A 16,355-nucleotide genomic window follows, 5' to 3' on the forward strand; every position below is an offset into this window, starting at 1 on the left:
GAAGACCGTCGTACCGGGCCTCCGAGTGGCCCTCCGTGGACCCTGCAGTGTCTCAGCCGGAACGGAGCTAATGAGAATAGCTGATGACAGGGACTCGCTGTGCCCCCGTCAGCGAGCAGTTAGCGGAGGAAGCTGTGAAAGGACAGTTTTATCAACAGAGGGAGTTCCTCCCGAGCTTTGTTGTCTTAACATCTGTAATTTAGCTGCTTTTTTTCTATTCACAATTAGACGTTCTGTTTGAAGAGTTAAACTCGGCACAATGAATATTGTATAACCTGCTCGTTAACTAGACTCCTGTGGCCGCCAAGCTTCCTCTGTTGCCTTAAGGAACCTGCAGAGAGAGAAATTCTGTCCCTCCTCGGCACGTCAGCCTCGTCCCCTCTAACTCTTTGAAAAAAAGTAATGTTGGGGTAGTGTCTCTAACAAGAAAAAGAACTGCAGCCTCACATTACCTCTCCAAACAGCCCCGGAAAAGTTTCATTGTCAACACCAGCCTTCAAAACTGGCTCTGCTTCGGTTGACTCGGTGAGTGCAAGGGTATTCCGTCTTCTTGGAAACTCAGGAGCCTGGCAAATCCCCCTCGGAAATGGATCTGAAGCAAGGACAGTTTCAGAGAGCTTGATCGAACACATCTGTGGGGAAACGGGTATGTGCCGCATAAACACCAGAGAGGGGTAAGCAAGCCTCTTCCAGGTGCAAACGGATCTGAGGCCTCCCGTCCATTTACACTTGATGGGGGGCTTATGTATCCGAACAGCCGGCAAACATACTGCCTTTTGCCAAAGGTCAGGCTGGAAAACATGATGATACCACACAGTTTGAGGAAGAGCCTCTACTCATCTTTTCAGGGAGAAGAAGAAGACGGCGTCATGGACAAAGACCATCTTCCTGCTGTCGTGATTGATGAAGATCACTTCGATTTAGCCTAGTGTCCCGTAGGTGTTATGTGCGGCCAAGACGACGGGTTTGAATATAACTATTGAATCTACTCACCTAAGAGGACACAGAAATTAGCTGCCTTTTCAGAGGTAAACCTGTTCCAGAGTCACGAAACATTTTAATGTAGAAACGACAAACCACTATACGTTTGGAAAGGGTGTTTATTGAGCACCTAAATCACACAGGTACTGTGCTAAGAAATTCGCATACGTTTTCACATTTAACTCTCACAACGACTCAAGAATAAGTTGATACTAACTTGCCTAAGAGAGAAACGGATTCGTGACTTCTCAATCCAACAATAAAAACATGTTTTTAAAAACTGGATGTACGGGAAAGAGATAAATCCCACTGTTTTTCCAGCCTCTTTTAGCTCTTAGGGCACTAATTCTGAGATTGTTTCCTCCTGGATTCTGGCCTAGGTAGACCTGTTCCCTGGCTTCAGACGAGTGCCTCATTAGGAACATGGAGACCTAGGTAATTATGTGTTCACACATGAATGTGTTCTAGGAATACTGTGGAAATAAACGAATGTACTATACTCCCTTCTACATAACCCCCCCCCCCCCAAATGATATCCTCCTCGAGATGCAGACGAGAAACCCCACCAGTGGAGAGCTCTCCTCCGGCCATCATCCTCTGGCCAACAATAAAAAATTGTTTCACAATTATCTGTGAAATAAGCTACCCCCTGCTCGGTGGTTTACATAGCCACTACCACCACCATTCATGGTCCTTCACGGTTTGGGGTTGCCTGGGCTCAGCTGGGCAGTTCTTCTGTTCCGTGTGCTGTTGAGTGGGCAGGAACAGCCAAGCTGACTCGCTCACATGGCTGGGGGTTGGTGCTGGCTGCTGGCTGGGGCTCAACCGGGGCTGTCGATGAGTGTGGGCGGCACTTTGTACCTTCTCTCCATGGCCTCTTATAGCATGTGGCTGGGTTCCCAGAGCAGTGTTCCATGCAGACAAAACCAGAAGCTGGGGGGCTCTTCAGGCCTAGCCTTGGAAGTAATGTGGTTTCTGCCACTTTCCTGTGGTTACAGGAAGTCATGGGCCAGCCCTCCTTCTTCAAAGGGAAGGGCAATGGATTTTGATTCTGGATGGGAGAAGTGGCAAAGGATTTGAAGCTATCTTTACGTCGCCACTTCTCTGGTTAGACTGCCAGCCAGCCGTGGGGCCTCTGTGAGTGTAGAAGGAGGGGGTGTTCATCTCTAGGAGGAGCCCTGGGTCACCTTCCCTGCAAAGCATCGAAGGGGGTGAGGGAAATCTCAGGGTCAGGCATTTCCTCTTCCTGGCTCCATGGGTGAAATAGCAAAGCGTGGCAGAAGAGTCAGCCAGACCTCTGAGTCTCTGCTTCCTCATCAGAGAAAAGCAGAGTTCTTTACCTCTTTCGGTTGTTGTGAAGGGTAAGTGTACATTCAACCTTAAGCCAGCTGTGACTAACTCCCTAATGTCACCTTGTAGCTGCAACACTGTCTTTAAATCTAGTCCATTTAGAGAAACTCCGTGACCACTGAAAACTCCTTTTCCACGACAGCTTCTCCCCTGTGACCCCCCTCCCCCACCCAAAAAATGGAGGCGGTCCCGGCACAAGTTGTCATGGTCGCCAATGGCTACAACGCCTGCTGGGGGTCAGACATTTTTGCTGAGACGTTCTGAGGAAACTCTTTTTTGGCAGGAGCAGTGGAGTCCATAGACCTGTAGTCATGACACACAAAACCCCTCTGTTACTGTGAACTTGAAGGTCCTCTAAGCCTGGCTTCAGAGAAGCCCCAGAGGGGAGCCAGTAGGAAGTGTTAACCTGAAGGCATTTACTAAAGCACAAAGCCATTAAAAGTTAAAAAAAAAAAAAAAGGCAACGGACTCAAATGCAACATCTTAACATAGATTTTTGTTTCGTAGGAACAGCTACAGAATTGTCTGGCCAGCCACTTCTTCGAGAAGGGGGTTTGGGCTAAGTACACATTTAAGGGAAAAGAACAGAAAAACAATTGCTGAAAACTTTGTATATTTTCAAAACTCTTTATATTTCAAACAAATCGATCGTGTCAATTTAATATCGTGTTAATTTAATGCAGATCGAGAGTAGGGGTGACCCTCAACCTTTTTACACTGTGAAGCTATTTCTGATTTTTCTGATCGATTTCTCCCCTTGGATACAGCACTTTTGCTAACTCACAACTTCATGCTCGGCTATAGCCTGGCTGAGCTATCCCACTGTCGAGGCCGTCTGGATTTTAATTTGCTGTGACAATGCTTATTTCCTTAAAAAAAATTCTAATTAACAACAACGACAAAAAAAAAAAATGGGTCAACAAACCAGTAAATATTTAAACAAGTGTCACGTTTTATTTGAAAAGTTGTCTGGAGATGGCTGGCAATTTGGGAATAAATTACAGATATACCCTCTCCCATGCTTGGAGTTCGGGTATTTATCAGTGATGCCAGCACTTCCGGAACACAGGCTCTGTGATCTGATATCATTCCACCCCAACCTATCCCCTTCTTTTCGACGTGGTGTGTGGCAAGGAATTCCTTTATTCGAAGTGAAATGAATTTGCATTCCTCATTTTATTAAACTTGAGAGCATCTTCGGAAGAACTTCGCTCCGTCTGTAGGCAGAGGGCCCTGGGGGGGTGCAGAAGCAGGCCCAGCCACCCCTGGTTTAGAATAGCAGGAGGGCTGTTATGATAAAAGGAAGTCCGAGGTTTCATTTGTGTTTCTGTTCTTCACATGCGAAAAGAAAACGTGAACATTTTGAGACCCCCGCTCCGTTCACAACTGGGTGGAGCTACCAGGACCACTGAGGACTGTCAGATGATTTCTTGGTGCCTTTTTTTAAAAAAATTAACATTTAATGTAGTATTTGTTTCAGGGGTACAGGTCTGTGATTCATCAGTCTTACATAATTCACAGCACTCACCGTTAGCACATACCCTCCCCAAAGTCCATCACCCAGCCACCCCATCCCCCCCATCTCCCTCCACTCCAGCAACCCTCAGTTTGTTTCCTGAGATGAAGAGTCTCTTATGGTTTGTCTCCCTCTCTGGTTTCTTCTTGTTTCCTTTTTTTTTCCTTCTTCCCCTGTGATCCTCTGCCTTGTTTCTCAAATTCCACATATCAGTGAGATCCAATGATAATTATCTTTCTCTAATTGACTTATTTCACTTAGCATAATACCCTCTAGTTCCATCCACGTGGTTCCAAATGGCAAGATTTCATTTTTTGATGGCTGAGTAGTATTCCATTATATACACCACATCTTTATCCATTCATCTGTCAATGGACATCTGGGCTCCTTCCATAGTTTGGCTGTTGTGCACATAACTGCTAGAGATGACATGATACTCTATGTAGAAAACCCAAAAGACTCCACCCCGAAATTGCTAGAACTCACACAGGAATTCAGCAAAGTGGCAGGACATAAAATCAATGCACAGAAATCAGTTGCATTTCTATACACCAACAGTGAGACAGAAGAAAGAGAAGTTAAGGAGTCGATCCCATTTACAATTGCACCCCAAACCATAAGGTACCTAGAAATAACCTAACCAAAGAGGTAAAGGATCTGTACTCAGAAAATCTTGGTGACTTTTTGCTTTGAAAACATAAATCCATTTAGGCCACAGGGTCTCTGAGTTGTCTAGTGGCTTTCCATGGCTCTCAGGATAACGTGTGAACATCTGAGTTCAATGACCAGGGACTGTGAGCCCTGTCCCTGCCCCCCACCTTCTTCCCGGCTCCCGGCATCCACTGTGCTGTCATGAGCCCTCTTTGAACACGGTACCCCTCCATTCAGCTCCCTTGCTCTGGCTGCTCTTGTTGTCTGGAACCCCAGCCCCTCAGACACCCCCAAGCCTTCAGAGCTCTGTTCCGGTGTTGCTATCAGACAGGCTCTCCCAGCCTTTGCAGTCTCCTCTCTCTAGGTCCCTCCCGGCTTTACAGTATTTATAGTACTTACCACCTCCGCATCTTAGGTATTTATTTGTTTATTGTCTGCCTCCACCAGACTAGGATGCTTTATAAGGGCAGAGACTGTTTTGCTCCTTGCTAGTCCCCCAGCACCTGGAGTTGTTCTTCATACATAGTAAGTCATCAATAAATGTTTGCTAAATGAGTGAATGAAAAGTTCAAGATTCGTGTTACTCTCCCCAGGCCTTGGTCTGGACTGAAGTTGAATCTGGAGCACCTTGGGCAGGTCTAGGGCGCATGGGCTTCAGGAGACGCAGGTTGCCATCTAGAAGGGCACCCTAGAGCTCTGTGGGCCACGGTCTCCAGGGCAGGGAATGTTCTGTGTCTCAGATCCAAGGCTTGGGAAAGTCTTGGCAGGGAGAAGCTGAGAAGAGACTGAGCTGGGGCAGGAGGAGAGCTGAACGGAGTCTTTCCAGGCCAGAGGCTCACCTGTGGGCACACTTGGCTCGGTATCGGTAGTCTCAGCCTCTACATGCTCCACGTCTTGGGCTGGATAATCCTTTGTTGTGGGGGCTGCCGTGTGCATTGTACGGTGGGTAGCAGCCTCTGGGCCTCCAGCCACTAGATGACAGTAGCTCCCTCCTCCCCAGTTGTGACAACCAGAAGCGTCTCCAGACATTGCCCAATGTCCCCTGGAGGCCTGAACCACCCCGCTTGGGGACTGCTGGTCTCGTAACTATGAGTTGCAATTACAGGCCCCGGGATGAAGCAGCCTTTCCTAAATCATTTCCACATTTAGCGATGGAGTGAGCAGTGTTGAGATAGAGGAACATAGGGCTCAAAAATTAGGACTGGTTTTAAAGGTCATTTGACTCACTTGAACTTTTAACTTTGCTTAATTAGGTGGGACAATAAAAGCTGGATACTCTCGTTAAAGTTGTATCTTCCCTTCTTCCTTCCCTCCCCCATCCCCCTTTCCCCTCACCTTGAGGCACTGCCCCAGAAATTTAACCAACAAACACGGTTAAAACTCATTAAAAACACCTCCTTTTTATAGGTGGGGAGCAGAACAAGGCCGCTGAGAGCTCACAGTGAAACAACAAATCAGTCTAGGGCCGTCCTCGGACTCTTTCCTTCCATCCTGACTTCTAACCCACTTTTCTCTCCGACACACTTGGAGCATGTTGGGTGCTGTAAATATTTCAATGGGTCCAGAGCGAGCCTGGAATCAAGCAGAAAAATGCCTGGAATGATGAATCTGCACCTGCCATTGGAACCAGGGGGACAATGGGACACGGGGGCTGGCCCTCATGGTGGGCTTGGCCAAGGTCGGACCTGCTGGGCGGTGACAAGGCCCCAGCACTGGGCTGGGGGAGAAGACAGACAAAGGGAAAAGGAACCAATAGGCCCACCTGGCGAAGGTGCTGGCTGTCACCGTCCCACCACCCAGCTAAGAGCCACCACGATAAGATGTTTCCCTGGTTTGCAGCCACCGTCTTGAACTTACTGCGTCCTTTCCTCTGGTCTCTGCTTCGCCTTCCTTCAAACGGCACATCGGGAGGGTCTTCATCCATCAGCTGATGATGGACAGTTTCTGCAAAGTGTTTTGTTACTTGATGGAGGAAAGAGGGTGCCTGGAAATATATCCCATTGGATAGTAAAGAATGTATTTTCCTGATTTATGGTCAGGCTAGGCAAGATTGTCTGAGAAGCAAGGAACCAGTGGGAATATCCATTTTGACTAATGATTAATTATTACATCTGAAGGGATGTTTTCCTATCAACTGATAGGCTGGAAAAATAAGCTACAGCTTGCTAGGTTAGCACCACGGGTCACAGATGTTGCCTCTGCATTTTCAGATTATATTATCCATTACAGGCAGTACCTTCTCATTTAGAAACATAATTTGTTGTTCTCTCAGAACAAAAAAAAAAAAAAAAAAAAGGAAAGAAAGAAAAGGAAAAAAAAAGGCTGACATTTCACATGCAAGCCAAAGATTAGAATCACTGCCCAGGACCGCATATGGAAGTACATTAGAATGTGGTGTCCCTGAATCAAGGACACAGGGTGGCCGGTGCTGAGAGAGATGTAGCCGCCAGTGACTTCTGATCTTTATTATGCAAATGTGCGGCCCCAGAGCCAGGCTGTTTAACCTCATCAGGGGAAATGTCACTGATCATTTCAAGCTCCGAATGTAGCACAAGCATTAGTACTATTATGTTATTATTATTATTATTTGCAGGGCATTATGTAAGCCCGAGCCCTCTGATTGAGCTCAGCCGCTACTTGGCCAGACCCTCTGGGGTTGCAAATCAACTCCTCTGGGTATTAAAAAACAAACAGACAAGCAAACCTGCTTTGCTCTCTCTTAATGTTAATGTTCGCGGAGGCTGCGCTTGCCAGCCGCGGTGGCCGCCCGGCATGGGCGGAGACGCAGGAAGATCACAGCGTCCAGTCTGCAGCCCCACATGCTGGGTGACAGGCGGCCTCCGCTCTGCTGCAGGGCCTGTGCCCCAGAGGCAGAGCTGTGGAGATGGAGTTTAGACAAAGCCTGGCGCTGGGGCAGGAGAAGGGACGGCGCAGGGGTGGGAATGGTGAGGAGGACTGGAGAGAGAGAGAGAGGGAGGGAGGACCCAGGGGGAGAGGCTCCTGACTCCAGCTCAGGCATCACTGCTACCTTCCAGAGCCATAAGGAACACTGAAGTCACCCGGATCTAAGCGGTGGAGACCAAAAGAACTTGGGACCCAGCAACAGAGAAACGGAAGTCAAGAGGAGGAACGACCACGGGCAGTGATGAGCGGCCCAGTATGACAGAAGGCAGACGCAAGACCCAGGCTGCCCGTCTCCACCATCCAGGTTTCAGGACCTGAGCTGGTAGGGTCTCGGCTTCCAGAAGAAAAGACGCCTGATGCAGAAAGCTAAGAGACATACAGCTGTCCTGAAATTCCGGGGGGAACAAAAAGCAAGTTGTGCATTTCCCCTTTTCCTCCCACAGCCTGCTGCGAGGGGAAAGGTCCAGCTTGGATAAGTAAATATTAATAAGCAACTTCAATAAGTAATGAGGGAGATTGGCTCATTGCATAATTGGAAAGACTAGAAGCTTCTCCGTAGACCTTTAGAGTTCCTCTCATCTAGCCCCAAATCCTTTAGCTGTGAACACTGACATCAGGATCCCGAGCCAATTAAACCACACTTCTTGGGAGTGGGGCCCACGTCCAGAGTTATTAAAGCTTCCAGGTGATTCGAATGTGCTGCCATAGCTGAGAACTGCTGCTTTAGGTTCTGATGACTAGAAACTTCATAAAGGCAGGGACTCTTGCGTGTTGTTTTCCTCTGTATCCCCTAGCACCTAGCACAGTGCCTGGCACATAGCAGAACTGAAATATAGATTCAGTGCATGAACAGGTTATGGGTGCAACCAGGCATTTCTGCAAGAGAAACGATTCTGTATATACGAGGCCATTCAAAGCATCTGTGGAGGGCGTTACCTTGCAGGCCCCCAGGAGCCACGCTCTCGGGCTCCTGTCCGTGCCTTATTGTTCGAGCGTGAGTAACTCCCAGTTCTTCCTGAGTGCAAAGCAGAAGTGGTACCCATGGGACCAGCAATTATTTTTGTAGAACAGCCCCGGGGAGGCAGCATGGACTCCCTTCCCTGGGCCATGCTTCCTGAAGGCTTCCCCTGGACCCTGGAGGAAAGCCTTTTGTCTTCTCTCCAGCCCTCTCTGAGGATGGTCACCACTGACTCGGAAGATGAGAGGTTGAACATTCAGGAGTAAAAAGGGAGGGCACCGAAGCTGGAGACTCAATTGAAGCCCGAATTAATTCAGAATAATTAATTCAGATCACTTAGGTAAACATTGATTGAACACCTGCCACATGGCAGACTCTGTATTAAAGGGGCAGGATACAAAGAGAAGTAAGGCATGGTGCTTGCCTCCATGGAGTGCCAATGGCAGGGTGGCGATATCGTCTGATTTCCAAGCAGGGCCCTAGACCGAACACCAAGCTGAAAGTTATTACACCCAGCCCTTGACCCCAATCCACCTCTTCCCTCTCCCAACTTTCAGAATTCCTTTTTCAAAAGGAATCTGCTCTTAATGGAAACCCAATACGTAGATGGATCAAAGCACAGCTACTCGGGGTGAGAGAAGTCCAGCTCGATCATCTCTCCTTTGCTTGCCCCTCTGTCCTTCCTCCTCAAAATACTTCCCGTAAGTCCTTGGGGCCTATTTCTCTAGATGGAGCAAGAGTCCTTCAGCCAGGTGCTGGGAGACAGGGGCGAGGGGGCAGTGTTCTCTTAACCCATGTGAGACAGAGCAGTGTGTCCCTATGAAACCTTTGAGCTGAGAGAGACGTTGGGATCTCACTGTTCATCCCCATTTCCACCAAGCCACATGCCATACAAAAGAAAAAAAATAAAATATTCAGGCGGGAAGAAGGGCCTTACCCCAAACTTGACAGTGTGACTGATGAGCTCTACTTTGGAAGGTCCTTCCATGTCTCATAGCTCAGTCTCCACATCTCCAAAATGGGGATGGCATGAAGTACTTGGCAGATTTATTGTGAGCGATAGACCTTAGGGCTATCTTGAAATCCTGTTGTTTGAATCCTATGAGATTATTTTTTCACTATGCAGCTCTGAACCTTTTGAAGGTACAGGAAGCACTTTCTTTATCTTTGTATTCTCGATCTCTGACACCGTAAACAGCTGGCACACCATAGATGCTTAAATGTAAACTTCTCAGGGAGGCCTGCCCTCACGCTTCATGCGGGTAGGCAAATCCCCTTATTCGTCATCACACTCAAAGCATCAGCAAGCACACTACCCTCCGCGTATAGCTGGAGGGCGTTATTATCCTCCTCCCCCCCCCAGCAGCTGTGGGATAGTCTGTGGTCACTTCTGGTGGCCTTTTCTTCCCTCCTGTTCCTGCCCAAGGTCTGGTCAGAGATGCGTTCTGCATCCGTGGAGGGCGGTCTTCTCTCCGAGTCAGGAGACAGGTCCCTTGGGCTACAGGATGACAGGCACCGCAGGAAGGGAGGCTACGGAGGACGGCGGGGCTGTGGGCTGAGATCTGAGCTGGTTTGGTGGAGGACGATCTCCCCGGCATCTCTCCAGGACACAGGCCAGACTGTGCCACTGGAAAGAGCTAGCAAAGCAGCACATTCCATCGCAGGTGTAATCCGCATGCCATCTCGGTCCTTTGCTACTCACTCGACTAATTCTTGTTAGTTTCCTTCAGAGCCTCAACACGGTATCTTGTATGTCATCCTTCTTACCCTGGACTGTAATTCCCACGAGATCAGGCCTTGTCTGCCTTGGTGGCCAGAGTCTAGAACATGCCGGTACAGAGGAGGTGCTCGAAATACATTTGTTGAATGGAGAAATCAATGACGGGCAGCTCTTTCTTTACTACGAATAGTAGCTGTAGTTACAAGATGAATCAGAATCCACCCAAGCAGATACAAGTGAATCATCTTTGCAAAGCTCACCAGCAAGGGTGAGAATGGTCAGAAGCCATTCGAGTTACCTTCTCACAGAATGTGGCCCGGGAACCTTTATGTGGGACTGATGATTTCCTCCGGCCTCCAGTAGGAGGCCCTTCCTGCTACACTGAGCAGAGTGAGTGAGGTTTTGTGACTGGACAGGGGCTGCCTGGGAGCCTGAGCTGGGGCCCCCCTGGGGGAGCGCGGTGGGGGCGCACCCCGTCCGTGGGCTCTGCACCATTCAGAGGCTCCAGACGGCTCGGGCCGTGCGCCAAGCTGCTGGGTTCCAGTGGGAAAGCTGACCTTGGCCAAGAAGAACCAGGAAGAGGCACAAATGACTCATTGTCCCACATCCTCCAAGGTAAAAACCCAGCAGTGTGTGTGGCCTTCGGGGCTGGACATTACTGCCGCCTTGGCTTCCCCCACAGCCAAAATAAAAGCACTCAGCCAGCAGCACACACGCAGCCCAGGAACACGAGCGATGGGTCTCTTTCGCTGTCCTGTTCCACGCACTTTCTCTGCACTTAGAGTTTCAAACTACTGTCCATAGAACATGACGGTTTCCACTTCCAAAAGGAGAGCACGATCTCGTTTTAAAGGCTTAAGGCAGCCTTCATTTCCAATCAAGGCCACGTGACATTTTATGGCCTCGTGGGAGAAATTTGATATGTTTTCAGATCACGTGTGAAGGAGGTCTCGCTTGAATGTGCTTTATTTTTATTCAAGAGTTTAGGATCCAAGTCACTTACTCCTAAGCTGTGCTCCTGCCTCTAGATTTCCACTAGAGGGCACTCTTGGAAAATATTTATCAATATATATTTTATTGCTGTCTAGGAAATGCTGTGTTTTAAAAAGATGAAGGAAAAAAACACAGTCCGTCTAAATTTCGGACCCAGCCCTTTGCCTTCACTTGGAACTCTTCCTAATTCTCCCAGAAGCTCAGCCAGAGAGGGAAGCTGGGAAGCGGCGAGGCAGCTGCTTCCCTCTTCCCCTGTCCTTTTGTCCACGTGGGATGCAGCTGGCCGAGCTGCTAAGCCGGCCCACCAGTCAGAGCCCAAATCCCCTCTGCGCCGTGGGGGACCGGCCCCAGCAGACTGGGAATCACCTCGCAAAAGGGGCTGTGAGATGCTGAATTTCGGGGCCCCTGGTGGATTCAGCCTTTGCTGAGCTCCCCTCCAAGGGGTCTACCTGCTGCCCTTCTCTATGAGCCAGCCACGGCCGGAAATCCTCAGAAAAGTGCCACGAAGGGTCAGGGGGCAGCTGGGTGGCCAACAATTAAAAATAGGGCTTCCGGGCAGGCAGCCATGGAGATCTCGCTCGATATGTAAATAAGTGTAAATAAGACCGAGTCTTGTGGTGGGAGGACGCTGTGCATATATTGTGTGGCCACGGCTGTCCAGGGCGGTGGCGAGCAGCCGCCTTCTTCTTCTTCTTCTTCTTTTTTTTTTTTTTTGACACAGCTCGTGTTAGAAAAATAAATATTTTTTCCACCCAAAAAGAAATAGCTCCATTGAGTTTCACTGAGTTCCACTGGTGGAGGTGGGGGAAGGGTGGGGAAGGATTGTTCTTACCATTTTCTTACTCAGTGAATAGAATGTCAATGGGTACATTAGAACAGCTTTCAGCCACGAAAACCTCAATTCTGGGGCATATCTGATGCACAGGACTCCGCTCTCCCGCCTCTGATATTCCTGTCAGCCTTTGGAGTTAACACCATTCACTCATGTGAGTGACCTCATTCCATCCTGGAAACAGCTCCGTGAGGTTCCTTTGTCATCCCCATTTCAGAGCAGGAAACCGGACTCGGGGGGAGCGGTGTCTTGCAGAAGGACGCAGCGCAGGGGTAGCACTGGGGGTAGACCAGTTCACTTTCTTCCATGTGACACTTCACCGAGCATCTGCCAGGTGCCTGGCTCAGGGCTGGCCACCAAGAGGACGCTGCTTCTCGTCCTTTCTCAATGACAGGCTCTCTAAATGTCAAGGCAAGCCCTTGGCCTTCCCTTGGAAATCGTCCTCATTCTTCCAGAAGCACAGCTAGAGAAGGAAGCCAGAGAGCACAACGGCAGAGGCTTCTTTTTGTCTCAGGGTGGAAAGAGCTTCACCGGCCCGGGCGGGGCCAGCAGTGAGCCCTTCCCTGGGGTGTCTCACTTACTGGAAGATCAGAGCTAGTCCAGGGGCCCAAGACCACAGCCTCCTTAAGGCCCAGCCTGGCAGGCAGGTGTCCGTCCCATTCCTTTTGGGAGCTGTTACCTTCTGCTGACCTTGGCCCCCCTGTGCCCTCCCACACGTGAGCAGACAAGCAAGCCTCAAAAGGCTTCTCTCCATCCCGGGGTTTTGTGCTGCAGGCTTCTTCATGTTCTGTTCCTCCTTGTGGAGGGGTCATGGGGCTGCATTTGACAGTAGCCTTGAGGGCTCTGGGGAGAAGCTAGGTGGCTGCAGGTGACTCCGAAGGGCTGCGCTGTGGGCTCGGGGCTGTGGCGGTGGAGGAAGTCAGAGAAGCGAAGAGCAGAGGGGCTGGGGGGCAGTGGTTTCCCAAGCATGCTCTGCAGACCCCGCTCTCGCTCTACTCCATTCCAATTTTTTTTCCATGAGCATATATGACTTTATAACTAAAATCACAGGTGCATACACACACACACACACACACACACACAGAGCTTTAAAACCCAGCTTCTGTCCAGTTTGTCAAGGAAAGTAACACCATATGCTGTAACAGTGACGGCACATATGGGCAGAGCCCTCGCAGAAATTCAGATGCAGCAGGGAATCTGTATTAAAGCTGCTGGTATATGTGAACAGCAGATACGACTGGGGTCATCTCTACTTGATAATACCGGTGTGTCCAACACAGAGTGGGAACAGAATGAAAAATGCAAATTGGGCATTTCGGGGCTTCTTTATGCTTCAGAAATCTCTGAGGAGAGGATGAGAAGATGGGAAGTGAGAGGGGCAGGTGCCACGGTGGTGCTGAGCCCTGTGCTTTTCTCTGTGCTCCCGTCTCTTCTCCCCAAATCAACCAAATAAGAGGTTCAAGCTCAGGTCTGAGGACCCCAGGCTCCTGTCCTAACAAGCAGGGTTTGCGGGACACAGGAAGGAGGGGGAAAGTGGGTTTCCCAGGGACAGAAATGTGGCTATGGGTTCCCTGGTTCTTTGCTCTCCTAAGATGGCTCAGAAGGTCCCTCCACTCGCCTTGGCTGGGTTCCCACAAGGCAGGTGAACTCCAGAGTCATGGGACCCACGGCTCTCACACTCCAAAGCATCAACAGAGGGGACCGTGCTGAGTGCCCCATGCTGGCCAAGGGAAACCCAGACAGCAAACTTGCTGTGGATGGGCCCAAAGAGCTGGATGGGCTCATTCTGTTCACAGCCAGAGAGTCTTGGGAGGACGGGGGGCTTTTTGGATGACCCAGGAGGGGTGCAAGTTGGCGGCAATCCTGGAAAGAGGTAAAAAGAAGAACACCTTTGGTGGTGAAGCTCTCCAAGGACGGCCCCAGAGTGGCACGGCGCTGGCAGATTTCACAGCCCCTGTGAAGGGGAGGGCGTTGGGAAACATGTAGCCGAGTCAGACTGTGTTCTGCATTTCTCAGAGCCATCCCGGCGCTGGGTGTGAATTCCTCCCACGTGGCTGTGATGAGGAAAGCCCAGTGTGTGGGTGTCTGGTAGACACCCTTCTGAGGTGTCTAGCATGGCTAGGGAGGGCTAGTCTATGCACAGGAAGGGAAGGAGGATTTTTCTGAGCTTGAAATGCCTTTAGACCAGTGGCTTTGATGCTCTTAAGAGGGGAGAGGAGAGGAAAATCAAATGCCCCAGAGGGAACTGTCTCCCACTGCCCCTTATCTGGGGAGCTTCAGGGTGAAACCATCCTGCCCGGCAGCCCCATGCCTTCCAGTGGACGGACTCAGCAGCCCGGGGCTCCCGGCCCAGCCCGGCCCAGCCTGGCCAAGGAGGGAAATGTCCTTTTAGATATTGTTCTGTTATGATTTGGCTGCTCGTCTTTCAACGCCACAGAATCAGATTTTCTCAGCTGTTCCATTACTTCAAATGACTTGTTAAGCAATGTCTTCAGACCAAAAAAAACACAAGCAGATTAATAAAGCGCTCATGAAAGGGCCGAGACAAGGAGGCTGTCAGACCCGCACACAGAGAATGCTGACATGCAGCCTCGTCTGACCTCAGGGACCTGCCTGACACCAGGGTGACTGTCGCCTGACTTCTCCTCTGTCTCCACAGAGTCGAGAGCTGCTTAGTGCCAAATGTGATGTGGACACTTGCCTGCTGGACGGAGACAGAAACTCATTTTCCATCTGTCAGGCAACCTGACACAGAGCTGGTAATGATTTTCTGTCAGCCGAGGCCTGGCTGGATTTGAACCAGTGACCCAGAGGTAAAGGGCCCCGATGTAGGGCTCCCTTTACAATAACTGGCCTGCCTGGCCTTGTTATGCCTGGCCCAGTGCTCTCTCTTGCATCTGCCCGTGCACTCTCCTCGGTCAGTTGAGTTTTGGCTGGATCCTCACTTAGCATTTGGGGCTAAGTGGTTAATGTCCCAGGAGGGCAAGCAGGGACGCATGTGTGTCCTGGGGGAGGGAGAAGCAGAAGGCAGATGAAGGGCAGAGAGTCAGGGTCTGTTTGATGAGCCTGGGGCCAAAAGCTACGTGCTTCTCCCAGGCTGGATGTCTGACCCTGACCTCAGGACCCTTGCACATATAGCAGCTGGAGAGATGACTGCCACAGTGGGTGGCGAAACCAGGAATGTGCATCGGGAGGGATACTGAGGTCTAGATACTCTGGCCTTGAAACTGTCATTATTATTTTTATGATTGTTTTCATGAAAAAAATGTCCTTTCAGAAGCATTTGTAGATTGATTCATATGATGCTTTCCATTCACTGAATGATAATTGAGTCACATGTTACTGTCCAAAAATAGTGTTTCTTAATCTGAACACATCTGACCCCCCAGAATCAGAAAAGCAATCTGGAGGACTTTACAGGTCAACTCATTATTCAAGAAACATTTCTTGAGGTCTCTAATATCAGGCAAGCATTCTGCTAGTCATCAGGGTTACAGAGATAAGCAAAACCAAGTCCCCAGTGAAGAAATGAATTATTCAGAGGGGGAGAGATACATGGATAAAGATAGTCTGGCACAACCTGATAAGTGACATCATAGCAAGAGAAGAAATTCAGTGTCTCACGGCGGTGGGAGCTGTGGTGGGACCCTGAAAGGGGAGTCACGAGCACAGAGGTGCTGGCTGTGTCAGCACCCCAGGAGGAAATCCAGGCTTCACCACTTACGAGCTATGGCACCTGGAACTTAGTTTCTTGGAGCCTCCACTTTCTAATCTGTAAAATGGGAATAATCACACCAACGTCAAAATCGTCATAAGGATTAAGTGGGGTAATTCATGAAAAGCATTTAGCGGAGCACTTGGCATGTGGTAGGCGATTGATGAATGTGTCCTGGATTGGAGAAATGTATTACTAGAAGAAAAAAGAAACACTTGAAAAGGTATTTTAAGACAGTGGCAGTGGGTGAAGAAGGTGGAGATTAAGGAAAGGATTTATAATAGGATCAAGAGAATTTGTTGACTACTGAATATGAAAAGGGAGAGGTGAAGGTCTGGGTGGGGGGGGGAGGTTCCCCAGGCCTGGTTGCTGTGGCAACATAGGAGGCGGGCTTGGGGAGGACTGAGCATAGGGAAAGGAGGAGGTAGTTGGCTTTTCTTCAGGAGTGTGGGGTTAGAGGTGCCTTGAGGATGCCCACGTGGGAATGTCCAAATGTAGTCAGACATGCACTCAGGGCTACCGATCTGGGAGCTCTTGCTGGTTTACAGCAAGTGACTGATGCTGGGACAGTGGGAAAGGCATTGGGAAAAGCAGGGGGTGAGGGATGGGAAGAAAAATCGGACACTGGAATTTCTGGAAATGTTATCCTTTAAGGGATGAGTGGAAAGGGTGCATATGGAATGGACAGCCAGCCATGCCAGGGCCATGGTGGTACTCAACGGAGTGGAAAGGGAT

This window comes from Ursus arctos, unplaced genomic scaffold, assembly GCF_023065955.2.
Source record: "Ursus arctos isolate Adak ecotype North America unplaced genomic scaffold, UrsArc2.0 scaffold_11, whole genome shotgun sequence".
Classification (NCBI taxonomy): domain Eukaryota; kingdom Metazoa; phylum Chordata; class Mammalia; order Carnivora; family Ursidae; genus Ursus; species Ursus arctos.